The sequence below is a fragment of the Pseudophryne corroboree genome, chromosome 4, assembly GCF_028390025.1.
Source record: "Pseudophryne corroboree isolate aPseCor3 chromosome 4, aPseCor3.hap2, whole genome shotgun sequence".
Taxonomy (NCBI): domain Eukaryota; kingdom Metazoa; phylum Chordata; class Amphibia; order Anura; family Myobatrachidae; genus Pseudophryne; species Pseudophryne corroboree.
In genome coordinates this window covers 118,629,671-118,648,512 of record NC_086447.1, presented here as the reverse complement: position 1 = coordinate 118,648,512, position 18,842 = coordinate 118,629,671, and positions in this window count along the sequence as shown.

The following is an 18,842-nucleotide window of genomic DNA, read 5'->3' as shown; positions in this document are numbered from 1 at the left end:
GTTACATTAAACAAACTTACAGTCATTATTAAGGGGAACATTATCTATAAAACATACTATTTGGTTTTATTATTTAACGATTGAGTCGCCCGCTAGACGCACACAAACTCTACCATAAATGCACATACCACGCGCTCGAGCGCATGGCCGAGGAGGCGCCATCACGCAGCTGCGAGTATCCGCATGCACGGGAGAGAATGTGCACGTGCAGCGGGCAAGCGCATGAGGTGAATATATGGCAACGTGTAGCATGATATTTTTCCGACTTTGACACTGGTAATGTATGATTGCCATCACCTGTGGTGAGCTAGTTAATTGATAGGAAAGGCGTTTCACCACAGGTGATGGCAATCATACATTACCAGGAAAGTCCAGGAACAGAGCATTTTCTCCCTCACGGAGAGGGTCAGGTAGGCAAGTATGGGAAAAGCCCCTTTACCCATGGCCACGCCCCCTTTTCTAATTTGTACCGTTTTTTATGTGTAAAATGTTGGAGGGTATGACATAGCCACATATCTACGTACTCACAGCCACATATAAACACACATCTATACAAATACACACACACAGCCACATTGACACACACACACTGTCCCCACCCTGACACTCTCCTCCGTCAGTTACCTCTTCTCACCATTGCCAGGCAGCCGGAGTGTCAGCATGCAGGAGAAGGGCAGCATCGCTGTGGGGCTGGAACTGAAGCAGAGCAGCTGCACTGTGGGGCAGGTGCCGGCCAGCCCTGGTCTCATCAAGCTGAAGCCGGAGCTGGGCAGCTGCGCTGTCACGGGGGCGGGAGCTGGCCAGATGCGGTATCATCATGCGGAAGCTGGTCAGCCGCAATTGTCAGAGACCGGAGAATCAGCCGAACAGTCTCACTGTCAGAGGCAATGGAGATGGTGCACCTTCACTGCTGGAGCCCGGCGGCAACCGACTTCATTGCCTCCCTTCCACCACTGGGTATGAGGGTTGCATGTAAGGAACTGTGTGGGTATGGTGGGTGTATGCTGGGCACTGTATGGGTATGACGGTTGCATGCTGGGTACTGTGTGGGTATGGTGGGTGTATGGTGGGCACTGTGTGGGTATGGTCTGTGTATGCTGGGCACTGTGTGGGTATGAGGGTTGCATGCAAGGAACTGTGTGGGTATGGTGGGTGTATGCTGGGCACTGTGTGGGTATGGTGTGTGTATGCTGGGCACTGTGTGGGTATGGTGTGTGTATGCTGGGCATTGTGTGGGTATGAGGGTTGCATGCTGGGCACTGTGTGGGTATGGGGGGTGTTTGCTAGGCACTGTGTGGGTATGGGGGGTGTATGCTGGGTACTGTGTGGGTATGAGGGCTGCATGCTGGGCACTGTGTGGGTATGGGGGGGTGTATGCTGGGCACTGTGTGGGTATGGTGTGTGTATGCTGGGCACTGTGTGGGTATGGTGGGTGTATGCTGGGCACTGTGTGGGTATGGTGGGTGTATGCTGGGCACTGTGTGGGTATGGTGTGTGTGTATGCTGGGCACTGTGTGGGTATGAGGGTTGCATGCTGGGCACTGTGTGGGTATGGGGGGTGTATGCTGGGTACTGTGTGGGTATGAGGGCTGCATGCTGTGCACTGTATGGGTAAGGGGCATATTTCCCTACCCTCCCGCGCTGTATGACTTGGGAGCATTTTACTTGTTTTGTATGGGAAGGGATAATACCAACACCGGAATCCCGAGCGGGGAAAAGCCAGACAGTCGGCATGCCGACTAACAGGGACTATTACCAGTCCTGGGTTTCCACGACATCCATAGAGTGGGAATAGAACCTGTGGCAAGTGCAGCAAGCCACCAAGCCCGCTGCATGCCATGCAGCGATCCCGCAAGGAATTTAATTGCGCTTGCCCCGCCACCGGCATTCTGCGGACGGGATCCTGGCGTCGGTATACTGACCTCTGGGATCCCAGCTACTGGTCTCCCAATACCAACCCATTCTGTATATATGTTTCCCACACTCTACTACAACATGCAGCTAATAATGGAAATATATGCACCTATTTCATACCTTTCTACCCTCTCTGACTCTCAGAGCACTGTCCCTTTCTTACTCTTTTCTACAACTTATGCTGACCCCTAACTTCCCTGTACCCTCGGCTGACCCTCAGAGCACTCTTCCTGTTATAGCCCTCTCCTACATCTTATGCTGACCCCTTACTTCCCACCTCACTTCATTCTACCCCCTCTGACTCTCAGAGCACTCTCCCTGTTACAGCCCTCTCATACACATAGGCATGCGCACAGGGGGTGTCTTGTGCGCACAGGCACCCCCTAATGTCCGGCACCCCCCACACGTCACGCCTGCAGCACAGTGATCACCAAGCACCCCGACTCATTCCTGTGCCTCCCAGCTGCGCTTCCACCCAAACAGGATCGACTGATATGCCATATGTGCAGAGCCAGATTAAGGTGGGGTGGGGGAATGGGCCTCCCGGCCAGAGCTACTCTGTCCCAGCTCCAGCCTCCGCCGCAGCAGCGGAAGCTGGAGATTACAGATGCGATAGAACCCTCTCCCCGTGCCACAGTTACCCAGCATAGGCTGCGTAGCTTTCCTTACCCCGGGCTTCATCAGCCCGTACCTCCAGCCGCCCCAGTTGACCATCAACAGCAAGCAGCACTCCCCCTATGGCAGCCGGCAGATTCCGTCCTGCACAGCCAGCTCGCACCTCCAAGCCCCAGCTTTACGCTGGTTGCGGGTAAATACAAAGGCTAAACCCCCACCCACCATCCTCCTGCTCCAGCATTCCCATACACACTGCAGGGAGCTGCTGCCACCATGATCCCACCTCCCTGTTGGTATCCCCCGCAGCTAGCAAGCCGCATACAGCTCCCTGCTCTGGCAGCAAGCCGGCATGTCACCATCCAGCTACCAGATCATTTCCTGGATAGCCCGGCTGAGCGCCCATCCTCTCCTGCAAGGAAACAGCAAGGAAACAGGTGATTAGATAAAGGGTATCGGGCTCCATGACGCAAGTCCCGGAACAGGTCATTTAGGGAGCTAGTTGTGCCCCTCGGCGGCCGCCCCCAGCATCTCCATACAGTACTGTGGCCGCCATTAGTCCCTCCTTTGGTTTTGCTGCTTGCAGTCAGCTTCAGGCAGTTCCCCTGCACTCCCCCCAATCCCAACCAGTGCCTTTTATTGCACAGCAGGCACAGGCAGCCATGGGATAGTTGCTGACAAGAGGGGCAAGGCCTCAATATCTTACGTGCCCTGATCCGCCCCGAAGGCTTAATCTGGCCCTGCATATGTGTGAGCATATTATTTACTATACTGGCCAGTGGCCGCACTGACGTTAGTACATCCTCCCGGCTCTGCCCCGCGTTGTGACGTGATGGTGTCACGCCACGCATCCTCCCTCCTGGCCGCCCATGCTCTCTCTTTCCCGCCCATGTTCCCTCTCTCCTTGTGTGCCGCCATGCCACAGCGTTCCTCTCAGGAGAACTTGGAGGATGAATTCAGCAGACAGAGACAGTTCAGCAGAGACTGAGACAGTAAGTAACCCACCACTCAGTCAGTGACTAAGTAAACTGCAGTGCTGCAGCTGAGGAGGAGGGGAAAGAGAGTGGGCCAGCAATGGGGAATACACTGTCTGCGTGTATACAGTATATACATGAAGTTACCAAAAAAATTCGGCTCATACTGTGTGGCATAATGTGTATTTGACTTATATTGTGAATTTTGGCTCATACTGTGTGGGGTAATGTGAATTTCGGCTCATACTGTGTGGGGTAATGTGAATTTTGGCTCATACTGTGTGGGGTAATGTGAATTTCGGCTCATACTGTGTGAGTTATTGTGAATTTCTGTTCATACTGTGTGGGGTATTGTGAATTTCTGTTCATACTGTGTGGGGTATTGTGAATTTTGGCTCATTCTGTATGGCTTAATGAGAATTGTGGCTCATACCGTGTGGTGTAATGTGAATTTCGTCTCATACCGTGTGGCATAATGTGGATTTCGGCTCATACCGTGTGGTGTAATGGGAATTTCGGCTCATACCATGTGGCGTAATGTGAATTTCGGCTCATACTGTATGGGGTAATGTGCATTTCGGCTCATACTTAGTACCGGCCGGTGGTCGCACCATTATGTTTCATTTTATTTCTCTGGGGTGTATTATATCTACTGTATTGTTAGGAACTAGTGAGAAATTAGATAAAACCATGTGATTTTATTGAGAATGTAAACTAGTGCTAGACATGTCCCTTAGCAGTGCTAGACATGCCCAAAAGGCCATGCTAGACACGCCCGTCCGGCAAGTGCACCCCCTAATGAAATCAGCTGCGCACGCCTATGCTCATACAACCCCTAATTCCCCACCTCACTTCACATACCCAAATTCCGGTACAAACACGGTAAATCAAGAAGGTAGAGCATCCCTACCATAACCCTCACCATAGTATCCTAATCTAAACCTAACCCTAAACATTAATCCTAATACCCTAAAAATCCTAACCTCCGCACCTAACTCAACCCTAACCCCAAACCTCTCCCTAACCAGAACACCTAATAGCTTAATCCAAACCGCTAAACCAACCCTAATATCCTGTCCCTAATACCCTAACCCACAGGTTCTCAAACTTGGTCCTCAGGACTCCACACAGTGCATGTTTTGCAGGTCTCCTCACAGAATCACAAGTGATATAATTAGCTCCACCTGTGGACTTTTAAAAATGTGTCAGTGAGTAATTAATACACCTGTGCACCTGCTGGGTTACCTGCAAAACATGCACTGTGTGGGGTCCTGAGGACTGAGTTTGATAACTTATGCCCTAACCCAATCCCTCAATCCCCTAAATTAACCCTAATACCCTAACCCTAAAGGGCAGACTAGATGGGCCATATGGTTCTTATCTGCTGTCAAATTCTATGTTTATATTGATGGAATATATGAAAATTTTAATTTAGACATACAATATGGAGGTGTATTAGGCTTCCTGAAGGTATAATTGTGCTCTGGGATCCTATGGAGGGACAGTTGAGCCTGCTGTGCACATTCAATATTTACTAATTTGCTAATAATAAAAAAAAATGATTGCCTTAAACCAAAGCACACATGCTAAGGATCTATACCAAGCAAAAAAAATATTTTAATTCCGGCCCTAATCAGCCTCTTCTGATCGCACTGTGGGAGTAAGTCCTGGGCTGCACACAGTGGATTTTTGCAGCTTGGCTACACATAGGATCGCATACTTGCACGGCAAATATACATTCCCCCTGGGGCGGCGACTATCTGAGTGCAGGACAGCAAAGTTAGCAGCCCAGCAATCAGGTCTGAATCACCCCCTAAACATGGTAATACTCATATAAAAAAAAGTTACAAATGCTGTAAAATGATTTCATTTAGGCTCAAAAAAGCAGAAAATTATGAATTTCTACGATTACTCCTAGTTCGAGGGCAGCTCATAAGGTAACAAGACTTCTCAGGTGTGTAATGTTCTCTATTCCCTTCTAATTTCCTGCCAGGCCAGAGCACTGCTTCCCCTCATGGCCATTAGACTGCGCTTCATATCAGCTATACTGTCATACTGCCAGCATTAGGTGTAAGATGGCGAGGTTGGCAGAAACATGGTCACACACTGAGGTGCGTAGTGTGATCAGATTTCTGCGTCTAAAGACAGCAGCTGAAACTCATCGCCACCTTGTGGAGGTGTATGGTGATAACGTCATGTCACAGAAACAGGTTTTGGTGCACTGCCTGTGGTAGACGTGCTTGGCCAGCCAGATGGCTGCTCATCTTGAATGTCTGTTATCAAATTCAGTGTTCCAAACCAAAACCTGTTTCCATGACATGACATTATAACCGGTCTGAAGGTGGCACTTATGCAGTATGTTATAAAGGATGTAGTTAAGTTATAAAAAATCAGGTAGCTGACAATGACTAGGGGGCCGCACCTGTATGCTGAACCTGACATGCTAGTAATACAATGTAAAGCATTATAATCATGGGTGTCATTCTGAGTTGATCGCTCACTAGCAGAGGTGTAACTAGGGTTTTCGGAGCCCAGGGCAAGTTGAATAGTGGCGCCCACCCGCCCCTCAAAAAAAAAAAAAACACACACAAAAGAAGTATGTGCGTGCGCCTAAAAAATGGGCATGACCACGCACCAGAAGGGGTGTGGTCACACACCAGAAGGGGTGTGGCCACTGAAAATGTGGCGTGTCAACATGACTATCACCTACCCCCTGTGTCACCTCTCAGCACACTATCACCTACCCCTTGTGTCGTCTCTCAGCACACCTTCATTCAATTTTTGCACAGTACACATGCAGAGTCCCCTTTTTACTAGAGATGAGCGCCTGAAATTTTTCGGGTTTTGTGTTTTGGTTTTGGGTTCGGTTCCGCGGCCGTGTTTTGGGTTCGAACGCGTTTTGGCAAAACCTCACCGAATTTTTTTTTTCGGATTCGGGTGTGTTTTGGATTCGGGTGTTTTTTTCAAAAAACACTAAAAAACAGCTTAAATCATAGAATTTGGGGGTCATTTTGATCCCAAAGTATTATTAACCTCAAAAACCATAATTTACACTCATTTTCAGTCTATTCTGAATACCTCACACCTCACAATATTATTTTTAGTCCTAAAATTTGCACCGAGGTCGCTGTGTGAGTAAGATAAGCGACCCTAGTGGCCGACACAAACACCGGGCCCATCTAGGAGTGGCACTGCAGTGTCACGCAGGATGTCCGTTCCAAAAAACCCTCCCCAAACAGCACATGACGCAAAGAAAAAAAGAGGCGCAATGAGGTAGCTGTGTGAGTAAGATTAGCGACCCTAGTGGCCGACACAAACACCGGGCCCATCTAGGAGTGGCACTGCAGTGTCACGCAGGATGTCCCTTCCAAAAAACCCTCCCCAAACAGCACATGACGCAAAGAAAAAAAGAGGCGCAATGAGGTAGCTGTGTGAGTAAGATTAGCGACCCTAGTGGCCGACACAAACACCGGGCCCATCTAGGAGTGGCACTGCAGTGTCACGCAGGATGTCCCTTCCAAAAAACCCTCCCCAAACAGCACATGACGCAAAGAAAAAAAGAGGCGCAATGAGGTAGCTGTGTGAGTAAGATTAGCGACCCTAGTGGCCGACACAAACACCGGGCCCATCTAGGAGTGGCACTGCAGTGTCACGCAGGATGTCCCTTCCAAAAAACCCTCCCCAAACAGCACATGACGCAAAGAAAAAAAGAGGCGCAATGAGGTAGCTGACTGTGTGAGTAAGATTAGCGACCCTAGTGGCCGACACAAACACCGGGCCCATCTAGGAGTGGCACTGCAGTGTCACGCAGGATGTCCCTTCCAAAAAACCATCCCCAATCAGCACATGATGCAAAGAAAAAGAAAAGAAAAAAGAGGTGCAAGATGGAATTGTCCTTGGGCCCTCCCACCCACCCTTATGTTGTATAAACAAAACAGGACATGCACACTTTAACCAACCCATCATTTCAGTGACAGGGTCTGCCACACGACTGTGACTGACATGACGGGTTGGTTTGGACCCCCCCCAAAAAAGAAGCAATTAATCTCTCCTTGCACAAACTGGCTCTACAGAGGCAAGATGTCCACCTCATCTTCACCCTCCGATATATCACCGTGTACATCCCCCTCCTCACAGATTATCAATTCGTCCCCACTGGAATCCACCATCTCAGCTCCCTGTGTACTTTGTGGAGGCAATTGCTGCTGGTCAATGTCTCCGCGGAGGAATTGATTATAATTCATTTTAATGAACATCATCTTCTCCACATTTTCTGGATGTAACCTCGTACGCCGATTGCTGACAAGGTGAGCGGCGGCACTAAACACTCTTTCGGAGTACACACTTGTGGGAGGGCAACTTAGGTAGAATAAAGCCAGTTTGTGCAAGGGCCTCCAAATTGCCTCTTTTTCCTGCCAGTATAAGTACGGACTGTGTGACGTGCCTACTTGGATGCGGTCACTCATATAATCCTCCACCATTCTATCAATGTTGAGAGAATCATATGCAGTGACAGTAGACGACATGTCCGTAATCGTTGTCAGGTCCTTCAGTCCGGACCAGATGTCAGCATCAGCAGTCGCTCCAGACTGCCCTGCATCACCGCCAGCGGGTGGGCTCGGAATTCTGAGCCTTTTCCTCGCACCCCCAGTTGCGGGAGAATGTGAAGGAGGAGATGTTGACAGGTCGCGTTCCGCTTGACTTGACAATTTTGTCACCAGCAGGTCTTTCAACCCCAGCAGACCTGTGTCTGCCGGAAAGAGAGATCCAAGGTAGGCTTTAAATCTAGGATCGAGCACGGTGGCCAAAATGTAGTGCTCTGATTTCAACAGATTGACCACCCGTGAATCCTTGTTAAGCGAATTAAGGGCTGCATCCACAAGTCCCACATGCCTAGCGGAATCGCTCCCTTTTAGCTCCTTCTTCAATGCCTCCAGCTTCTTCTGCAAAAGCCTGATGAGGGGAATGACCTGACTCAGGCTGGCAGTGTCTGAACTGACTTCACGTGTGGCAAGTTCAAAGGGCATCAGAACCTTGCACAACGTTGAAATCATTCTCCACTGCACTTGAGACAGGTGCATTCCACCTACTATATCGTGCTCAATTGTATAGGCTTGAATGGCCTTTTGCTGCTCCTCCAACCTCTGAAGCATATAGAGGGTTGAATTCCACCTCGTTACCACTTCTTGCTTCAGATGATGGCAGGGCAGGTTCAGTAGTTTTTGGTGGTGCTCCAGTCTTCTGTACGTGGTGCCTGTACGCCGAAAGTGTCCCGCAATTTTTCTGGCCACCGACAGCATCTCTTGCACGCCCCTGTCGTTTTTTTAAAAATTCTGCACCACCAAATTCAAGGTATGTGCAAAACATGGGACGTGCTGGAATTTGCCCATATTTAATGCACACACAATATTGCTGGCGTTTTCCGATGCCACAAATCCACAGGAGAGTCCAATTGGGGTAAGCCATTCCGCGATGATCTTCCTCAGTTGCCGTAAGAGGTTTTCAGCTGTGTGCGTATTCTGGAAAGCAGTGATACAAAGCGTAGCCTGCCTAGGAAAGAGTTGGCGTTTGCGAGATGCTGCTACTGGTGCCGCCGCTGCTGTTCTTGCGGCGGGAGTCCATACATCTACCCAGTGGGCTGTCACAGTCATATAGTCCTGACCCTGCCCTGCTCCACTTGTCCACATGTCCGTGGTTAAGTGGACATTGGGTACAACTGCATTTTTTAGGACACTGGTGAGTCTTTTTCTGACGTCCGTGTACATTCTCGGTATCGCCTGCCTACAGAAGTGGAACCTAGATGGTATTTGGTAACGGGGGCACACTGCCTCAATAAATTGTCTAGTTCCCTGTGAACTAACGGCGGATACCGGACGCACGTCTAACACCAACATAGTTGTCAAGGACTCAGTTATCCGCTTTGCAGTAGGATGACTGCTGTGATATTTCATCTTCCTCGCAAAGGACTGTTGAACAGTCAATTGCTTACTGGAAGTAGTACAAGTGGGCTTACGACTTCCCCTCTGGGATGACCATCGACTCCCAGCGGCAACAACAGCAGCGCCAGCAGCAGTAGGCGTTACACGCAAGGATGCATCGGAGGAATCCCAGGCAGGAGAGGACTCGTCAGAATTGCCAGTGACATAGCCTGCAGGACTATTGGCATTCCTGGGGAAGGAGGAAATTGACACTGAGGGAGTTGGTGGGGTGGTTTGCGTGAGCTTGGTTACAAGAGGAAGGGATTTACTGGTCAGTGGACTGCTTCCGCTGTCACCCAAAGTTTTTGAACTTGTCACTGACTTATTATGAATGCGCTGCAGGTGACGTATAAGGGAGGATGTTCCGAGGTGGTTAACGTCCTTACCCCTACTTATTACAGCTTGACAAAGGGAACACACGGCTTGACACCTGTTGTCCGCATTTCTGGTGAAATACCTCCACACCGAAGAGCTGATTTTTTTGGTATTTTCACCTGGCATGTCAACGGCCATATTCCTCCCACGGACAACAGGTGTCTCCCCGGGTGCCTGACTTAAACAAACCACCTCACCATCAGAATCCTCCTGGTCAATTTCCTCCCCAGCGCCAGCAACACCCATATCCTCCTCATCCTGGTGTACTTCAACACTGACATCTTCAATCTGACTATCAGGAACTGGACTGCGGGTGCTCCTTCCAGCACTTGCAGGGGGCGTGCAAATGGTGGAAGGCGCATGCTCTTCACGTCCAGTGTTGGGAAGGTCAGGCATCGCAACCGACACAATTGGACTCTCCTTGTGGATTTGGGATTTCAAAGAACGCACAGTTCTTTGCGGTGCTTTTGCCAGCTTGAGTCTTTTCAGTTTTCTAGCGAGAGGCTGAGTGCTTCCATCCTCATGTGAAGCTGAACCACTAGCCATGAACATAGGCCAGGGCCTCAGCCGTTCCTTGCCACTCCGTGTGGTAAATGGCATATTGGCAAGTTTACGCTTCTCCTCCGACAATTTTATTTTAGGTTTTGGAGTCCTTTTTTTACTGATATTTGGTGTTTTGGTTTTGACATGCTCTGTACTATGCCATTGGGCATCGGCCTTGGCAGACGACGTTGCTGGCATTTCATCGTCTCGGCCATGACTAGTGGCAGCAGCTTCAGCACGAGGTGGAAGTGGATCTTGATCTTTCCCTAATTTTGGAACCTCAACATTTTTGTTCTCCATATTTTAATAGGCACAACTAAAAGGCACCTCAGGTAAACAATGGAGATGGATGGATTGGATACTAGTATACAATTATGGACGGGCTGCCGAGTGCCGACACAGAGGTAGCCACAGCCGTGAACTACCGCACTGTACTGTGTCTGCTGCTAATATATAGACTGGTTGATAAAGAGATAGTATACTCGTAACTAGTATGTATGTATAAAGAAAGAAAAAAAAACCACGGTTAGGTGGTATATACAATTATGGACGGGCTGCCGAGTGCCGACACAGAGGTAGCCACAGCCGTGAACTACCGCACTGTACTGTGTCTGCTGCTAATATATAGACTGGTTGATAAAGAGATAGTATACTCGTAACTAGTATGTATGTATAAAGAAAGAAAAAAAAAACACGGTTAGGTGGTATATACAATTATGGACGGGCTGCCGAGTGCCGACACAGAGGTAGCCACAGCCGTGAACTACCGCACTGTACTGTGTCTGCTGCTAATATATAGACTGGTTGATAAAGAGATAGTATACTCGTAACTAGTATGTATGTATAAAGAAAGAAAAAAAAACCACGGTTAGGTGGTATATACAATTATGGACGGGCTGCCGAGTGCCGACACAGAGGTAGCCACAGCCGTGAACTACCGCACTGTACTGTGTCTGCTGCTAATATATAGACTGGTTGATAAAGAGATAGTATACTCGTAACTAGTATGTATGTATAAAGAAAGAAAAAAAAACCACGGTTAGGTGGTATATACAATTATGGACGGGCTGCCGAGTGCCGACACAGAGGTAGCCACAGCCGTGAACTACCGCACTGTACTGTGTCTGCTGCTAATATATAGACTGGTTGATAAAGAGATAGTATACTCGTAACTAGTATGTATGTATAAAGAAAGAAAAAAAAACCACGGTTAGGTGGTATATACAATTATGGACGGGCTGCCGAGTGCCGACACAGAGGTAGCCACAGCCGTGAACTACCGCACTGTACTGTGTCTGCTGCTAATATATAGACTGGTTGAAAAAGAGATAGTATACTCGTAACTAGTATGTATGTATAAAGAAAGAAAAAAAAACCACGGTTAGGTGGTATATACAATTATGGACGGGCTGCCGAGTGCCGACACAGAGGTAGCCACAGCCGTGAACTACCGCACTGTACTGTGTCTGCTGCTAATATATAGACTGGTTGATAAAGAGATAGTATACTCGTAACTAGTATGTATGTATAAAGAAAGAAAAAAAAACCACGGTTAGGTGGTATATACAATTATGGACGGGCTGCCGAGTGCCGACACAGAGGTAGCCACAGCCGTGAACTACCGCACTGTACTGTGTCTGCTGCTAATATATAGACTGGTTGATAAAGAGATAGTATACTCGTAACTAGTATGTATGTATAAAGAAAGAAAAAAAAACCACGGTTAGGTGGTATATACAATTATGGACGGGCTGCCGAGTGCCGACACAGAGGTAGCCACAGCCGTGAACTACCGCACTGTACTGTGTCTGCTGCTAATATATAGACTGGTTGATAAAGAGATAGTATACTCGTAACTAGTATGTATGTATAAAGAAAGAAAAAAAAACCACGGTTAGGTGGTATATACAATTATGGACGGGCTGCCGAGTGCCGACACAGAGGTAGCCACAGCCGTGAACTACCGCACTGTACTGTGTCTGCTGCTAATATATAGACTGGTTGATAAAGAGATAGTATACTCGTAACTAGTATGTATGTATAAAGAAAGAAAAAAAAACCACGGTTAGGTGGTATATACAATTATGGACGGGCTGCCGAGTGCCGACACAGAGGTAGCCACAGCCGTGAACTACCGCACTGTACTGTGTCTGCTGCTAATATATAGACTGGTTGATAAAGAGATAGTATACTCGTAACTAGTATGTATGTATAAAGAAAGAAAAAAAAACCACGGTTAGGTGGTATATACAATTATGGACGGGCTGCCGAGTGCCGACACAGAGGTAGCCACAGCCGTGAACTACCGCACTGTACTGTGTCTGCTGCTAATATATAGACTGGTTGATAAAGAGATAGTATACTCGTAACTAGTATGTATGTATAAAGAAAGAAAAAAAAACCACGGTTAGGTGGTATATACAATTATGGACGGGCTGCCGAGTGCCGACACAGAGGTAGCCACAGCCGTGAACTACCGCACTGTACTGTGTCTGCTGCTAATATAGACTGGTTGATAAAGAGATAGTATACTCGTAACTAGTATGTATGTATAAAGAAAGAAAAAAAAACCACGGTTAGGTGGTATATACAATTATGGACGGGCTGCCGAGTGCCGACACAGAGGTAGCCACAGCCGTGAACTACCGCACTGTACTGTGTCTGCTGCTAATATAGACTGGTTGATAAAGAGATAGTATACTACTAATATTATATATACTGGTGGTCAGGTCACTGGTCACTAGTCACACTGGCAGTGGCACTCCTGCAGCAAAAGTGTGCACTGTTTTAATATAATATTATGTACTCCTGGCTCCTGCTATAACCTATAACTGGCACTGCAGTAGTGCTCCCCAGTCTCCCCCACAATTATAAGCTGTGTGAGCTGAGCAGTCAGACAGATATATAATATATATAGATGATGCAGCACACTGGCCTGAGCCTGAGCAGTGCACACAGATATGGTATGTGACTGACTGAGTCACTGTGTGTATCGCTTTTTTCAGGCAGAGAACGGATATATTAAATAAACTGCACTGTGTGTCTGGTGGTCACTCACTATATAATATATTATGTACTCCTGGCTCCTGCTATAACCTATAACTGGCACTGCAGTAGTCCTCCCCAGTCTCCCCCACAATTATAAGCTGTGTGAGCTGAGCAGTCAGACAGATAATCAGATATATATAATATTATATATAGATAATAGATGATGCAGCACACTGGCCTGAGCCTGAGCAGTGCACACAGATATGGTATGTGACTGAGTCACTGTGTGCTGTGTATCGCTTTTTTCAGGCAGAGAACGGATTATAAATAAAACTGGTGGTCAGTGTCACTATCAGCAAAACTCTGCACTGTACTGAGTACTCCTAATGCTCCCCAAAATTAGTAAATCAAGTGTCTCTCTAATCTATTCTAAACGGAGAGGACGCCAGCCACGTCCTCTCCCTATCAATCTCAATGCACGTGTGAAAATGGCGGCGACGCGCGGCTCCTTATATAGAATCCGAGTCTCGCGATAGAATCCGAGCCTCGCGAGAATCCGACAGCGTCATGATGACGTTCGGGCGCGCTCGGGTTAACCGAGCAAGGCGGGAAGATCCGAGTCGCTCGGACCCGTGAAAAAAAACATGAAGTTCGTGCGGGTTCGGATTCAGAGAAACCGAACCCGCTCATCTCTACTTTTTACACAGTGGCAGATACACAATTGCCCCACAGTGCCTGATACACAGTGCCCCACAGTGTCAGATCCACAGTGACAGATACAGTGCCCCACAGTGCCAGACACATATTGCCCCACAGTGCCAGATACAATGCCCCACAGTGCCAGTCACACAGCCCCACAGTGCCAGATACATGCCTCACAGTGCCAGATACAATGCCCCACAGTGCCAGATACATGCCCCACAGTGCCAGATACAAGACCCCCACCCCCCCACCCCCGCCGCCACTTACTTCAGTCAGGATACCGTCGGGCCGTCAGTCACCGCAGCCCTCAGCTATGTGAGGGGAGGAGAGCGCAGTGCAGCGCCTCTCCTGCCCCTCAACGCTCCAGGTCTCCGGCGGCCGCTATCTTAAATGTGGCGCCGGTTCGTTAGCCAATCAGAGCTCGCAGACTGGCAGCCAATCAGGAGCCGGTCCACAAGCTCTGATTGGCTAATGCCGCCGGAGACCGGACAGACACGCAGCGCTGCTGGCAGCGCGGCAGCAGCCGTGAGCACATTGAGGGGCAGGAGAGACGCTGCGCTCTCCTCCCCTCACATTGCAGCGGGACGGGGGCGGGTGGGCATGATGCCCTGGCCGCCGGCGGCGCCCCCCTCTGCTGGACCTGCCAAGGCGCCCAGGTCACGTGCCCCACTCGCCCTTAGTTATGCCTCTGCTCACTAGCTACTTTTTGCAGCGCTGCGATCAGATAGTCACCGCCTATAGGGGAGTGTATTTTCACTTTGCAAGTTTGCGAATGCCTGTGCAACCGAGCTCTGCAAAAAACATTTTGTGCAGTTTCTGAGTAGGTCTGAATCTACTCAGCCCTTGCGATCACTTCAGCCTGTCTGGTCCTGGAATTGACGTCAGACACCCGCCCTGCAAACGCTTGGACACTCCTGTGTTTTCCCATACACTCCCAGAAAACGGTCAGATGACACCCACAAACACCTTCTTCCTGTCAATCTCCTTGCGATCGGCTGTGCGAATGGATTCTTCGTTAAATCAGCATTGCGGTGCATACGCATGCGCAGTAGTGACCTGATTGCTGCGCTGTGAAAAGCGGCAGCGTGCAACTGCAAACAGGTCAGAATGAACCCCCATGTCGGTTTAAGATGACATCTAAAACATATTGCTTTAGCATTGTATTTAAAATCTGACATAACACTGCCCACCAGGTCACTGTCAACATTCTGAATGCTGAGACTATATACCGGTCCACTAAAGGTAAAACCACCAGGTAAAAAGATAAATGATCCTCCAGGACAATAGAGGCATCCACCATATAATAAAGAAAGTAGTCCTGGTTGATGCTGTGTGGTAAATTAAAACTCTCACTGAAGACTTGCATAATTGGGAGTAGAGAGCACGGATTTATGTATCAGGGGAGCGTAAGCAAATATATTTTTATTGGGTTTACTAATACTTTAAAGTGAAAATAGATATATTCCCCTATGGTTCCAGCATTATCTGTGGGCCTTATGGTAATATTTCTGCATTCGCTCTATGCTTGTATGGCTTCCTTAGTCATATTGTAAATTAATCCATATCTACTCTTTGATGCTGTCCTGTACCTGTGCATCAGCCATCATAGTACATGTTTAATGGAAGGATTACAAAATGTGGGGTCAAAACTCTCCATCAATTTCAATCTGAAGGAAAAAGCATAGTTTATATGCCAACATTTCAGTAGTTTACTACTTTTATCAGGGTACATACAGAACAAAATGAAACTTACTGATAACTGTACAATCACCAGGAAGAGCCCTGCTTCTCCTATTGGGGGTCATTCCGAGCTGATCGCTCGTTGCCGTTTTTCGCAGCACAAAGCACCGCAATGCACAGGTGCGTCGTACGGGTACAAAGCGTATCGTTGCTGGGCGATGGATTTAATGAAGAATCCATTTGCACAGGCGATCGCAAGGAGATTGACAGGAAGAAGGCATTTGTGGGTGTCAACTGACCGTTTTCAGGGAGTGTTTGGAAAAATGCAGGCGTGTCCAAGCGTTTGCAGGGTGGGTGTCTGACGTCAATTTCGGCACCAAAAAGACTGAAGTGATCGCAAGGGCTGAGTAAGTCCAGAGCTACTCAGAAACTGCAAAAAACTTTTTCGGCCCGCTCGGCTGCACATGCGTTTGCACACTTACAAAGCGAAAATACACTCCCCTGTGGGCGGCAACTATGCGTTTGCACAGCTGCTAGAAGTATCTAGCGAGCGATCATCTCGGAATGACCCCCATCAGCCACAGCCTTATCAGATGCACCCTGTTGAAAATGTCATTGGCAATGTTCAATGAAACGTCAATCACCAAGAGCTACAACTACAGTAAATGTTATATTGACTGCTCAAAAAAATAAAGGGAACACTTAAACAACACATCCTAGATATGAATGAATGAAATATTCTTATTAAATACTTTGTTCTTTACATAGTTAAATGTGCTGACAACAAAATCACACAAAAATTATCAATGGAAATCAAATTTATTAACCCATGGAGGTCTGGATTTGGAGTCACACTCAAAATGAAAGTGGAAAAACACACTACAGGCTGATCCAACTTTGATGTAATGTCCTTAAAACAAGTCAAAATGAGGCTCAGTAGTGTGCGTGGCCTCTACGTGCCTGTATGACCTCCCTACAATGCATGGGCATGCTCCTGATGAGGTGGCAGATGGTCTCCTGAGGGATCTCCTCCAAGACCTGGACTAAAGCACCCGCCAACTCCTGGACAGTCTGTGGTGCAACGTGGCGTTGGTGGATGGAGCGAGACATGATGTCCCAGATGTGCTCAATTGGATTCAGGTCTGGGGAACGGGCAGGCCAGTCCATAGCATCAATGCCTTCGTCTTGCAGGAACTGCTGACACACTCCAGCCATATGAGGTCTAGCATTGTCTTGCATTAGGAGGAACCCAGGGCCAACCGCACCAGCATATGGTCTCACAAGGGGTCTGAGGATCTCATCTCGGTACCTAATGGCAGTCAGGCTACCTCTGGCGAGCACATGGAGGGCTGTGCGGCCCCCCAAAGAAATGTCACCCCACACCATTACTGACCCACTGCCAAACCGCTCATGCTGGAAGATGTTGCAGGCAGCAGAACGTTCTCCTTGGCGTCTCCAGACTCTGTCACGTCTGTCACATGTGCTCAGTGAGAACCTGCTTTCATCTGTGAAGAGCACAGGGCGCCAGTTGCGAATTTGCCAATCTTGGTGTTCTCTGGCAAATGCCAAACGTCCTGCACGGTGTTGGGCTGTAAGCACAACCCCCACCTGTGGACGTCGGGCCCTCATACCACCCTCATGGAGTCTGTTTCTGATCGTTTGAGTAACCACATGCACATTTGTGTCTTGCTGGAGGTCATTTTGCAGGGCTCTGGCAGTGCTCCTCCTGTTCCTCCTTACACAAAGGCGGAGGTAGCGATCCTGCTGCTGGGTTGTTGCCCTCCTACAGCCTCCTTCACGTATCCTGATGTACTGGCCTGTCTCCTGGTAGCGCCTCCATGCTCTGGACACTACGCTGACAGACACAGCAAACCTTCTTGCCACAGCTCGCATTGGTGTGCCATCCTGGATGAGCTGCACTACCTGAGCCACTTGTGTGGGTTGTAGACTCCGTCTCATGCTACCACTAGAGTGAAAGCACCGCCAGCTTTCAAAAGTGACCAAATTATCAGCCAGAAAGCATAGGAGCTGAGAAGTGGTCTGTGGTCACCACCTGCAGAACAACTCCTTTATTGGGGGTGTCTTGCTAATTGCCTATAATTCCCACCTGTTGTCTATTCCATTTGCACAACAGCATGTGAAATTGATTGTCAATCAGTGTTGCTTCCTAAATGGACAGTTTGATTTCACAGAAGTGTGATTGACTTGGAGTTACATTGTGTTGTTTAAGTGTTCCCTTTACCTGATGACGGAGTGGAAATAAAGTTCTCCGAAACGTTGTACATTCTGCCTTAAACGTATCTATATCCGAGTGCCGCCGTACCTGGAAGTGTATATATATATATATATATATATAGTACAGTGTTTCTCCACATTACAGTGGAGAAAGATAGCACTCTCCAGACTTGTTATAGTATACGTAATAAAGTCATTTATTCAAAACACTTGGTTCCATGTAATCTTCATGTCACAAACAAGGTATATACATAAAGGGCTCACCAACGTTTCGGTCATGTATTCGGACCTTTCTCAAGGTATTTGCCAGTCAATCAATGCACAGTCAAAAAACAGCAGCATCAGTGTCAGCATCAACGCAGGAACCAGGATCCTGTTTCCTGCGTTGATGCTGACACTGATGCTGCTGTTTTTTGACTGTGACATGAAGATTACATGGAACCAAGTGTTTTGAATAAATGACTTTATTACGTATACTATCACAAGTCTGGAGAGTGCTATCTTTCTCCACTGTAATGTGGAGAAACACTGTACTGTACTATGAGTGTGACCCATTGATTGGATCAGACTTTGATTTGGCACCCCAGCCGTTACCTGTGTTGGGTGAGAGTGTGGGACTTCCCGTATATATATATATATATATATATAATTTTAAGACTGCTGAGCTTTAATAAAAAAGCAGATATGAATATATGCATTGCCTGTATGCTGTGGTGCCAAGAGGGTAGGGAGAGGGTACTAATGACCTGGGCCCAGGTCTGATGAAGGGGCCCCATGGGGGCCCTAGTTCTCCCCTCATTACCTGGCAACAGCAGCTTTTCTTCTCAACCCAGCACTTGCT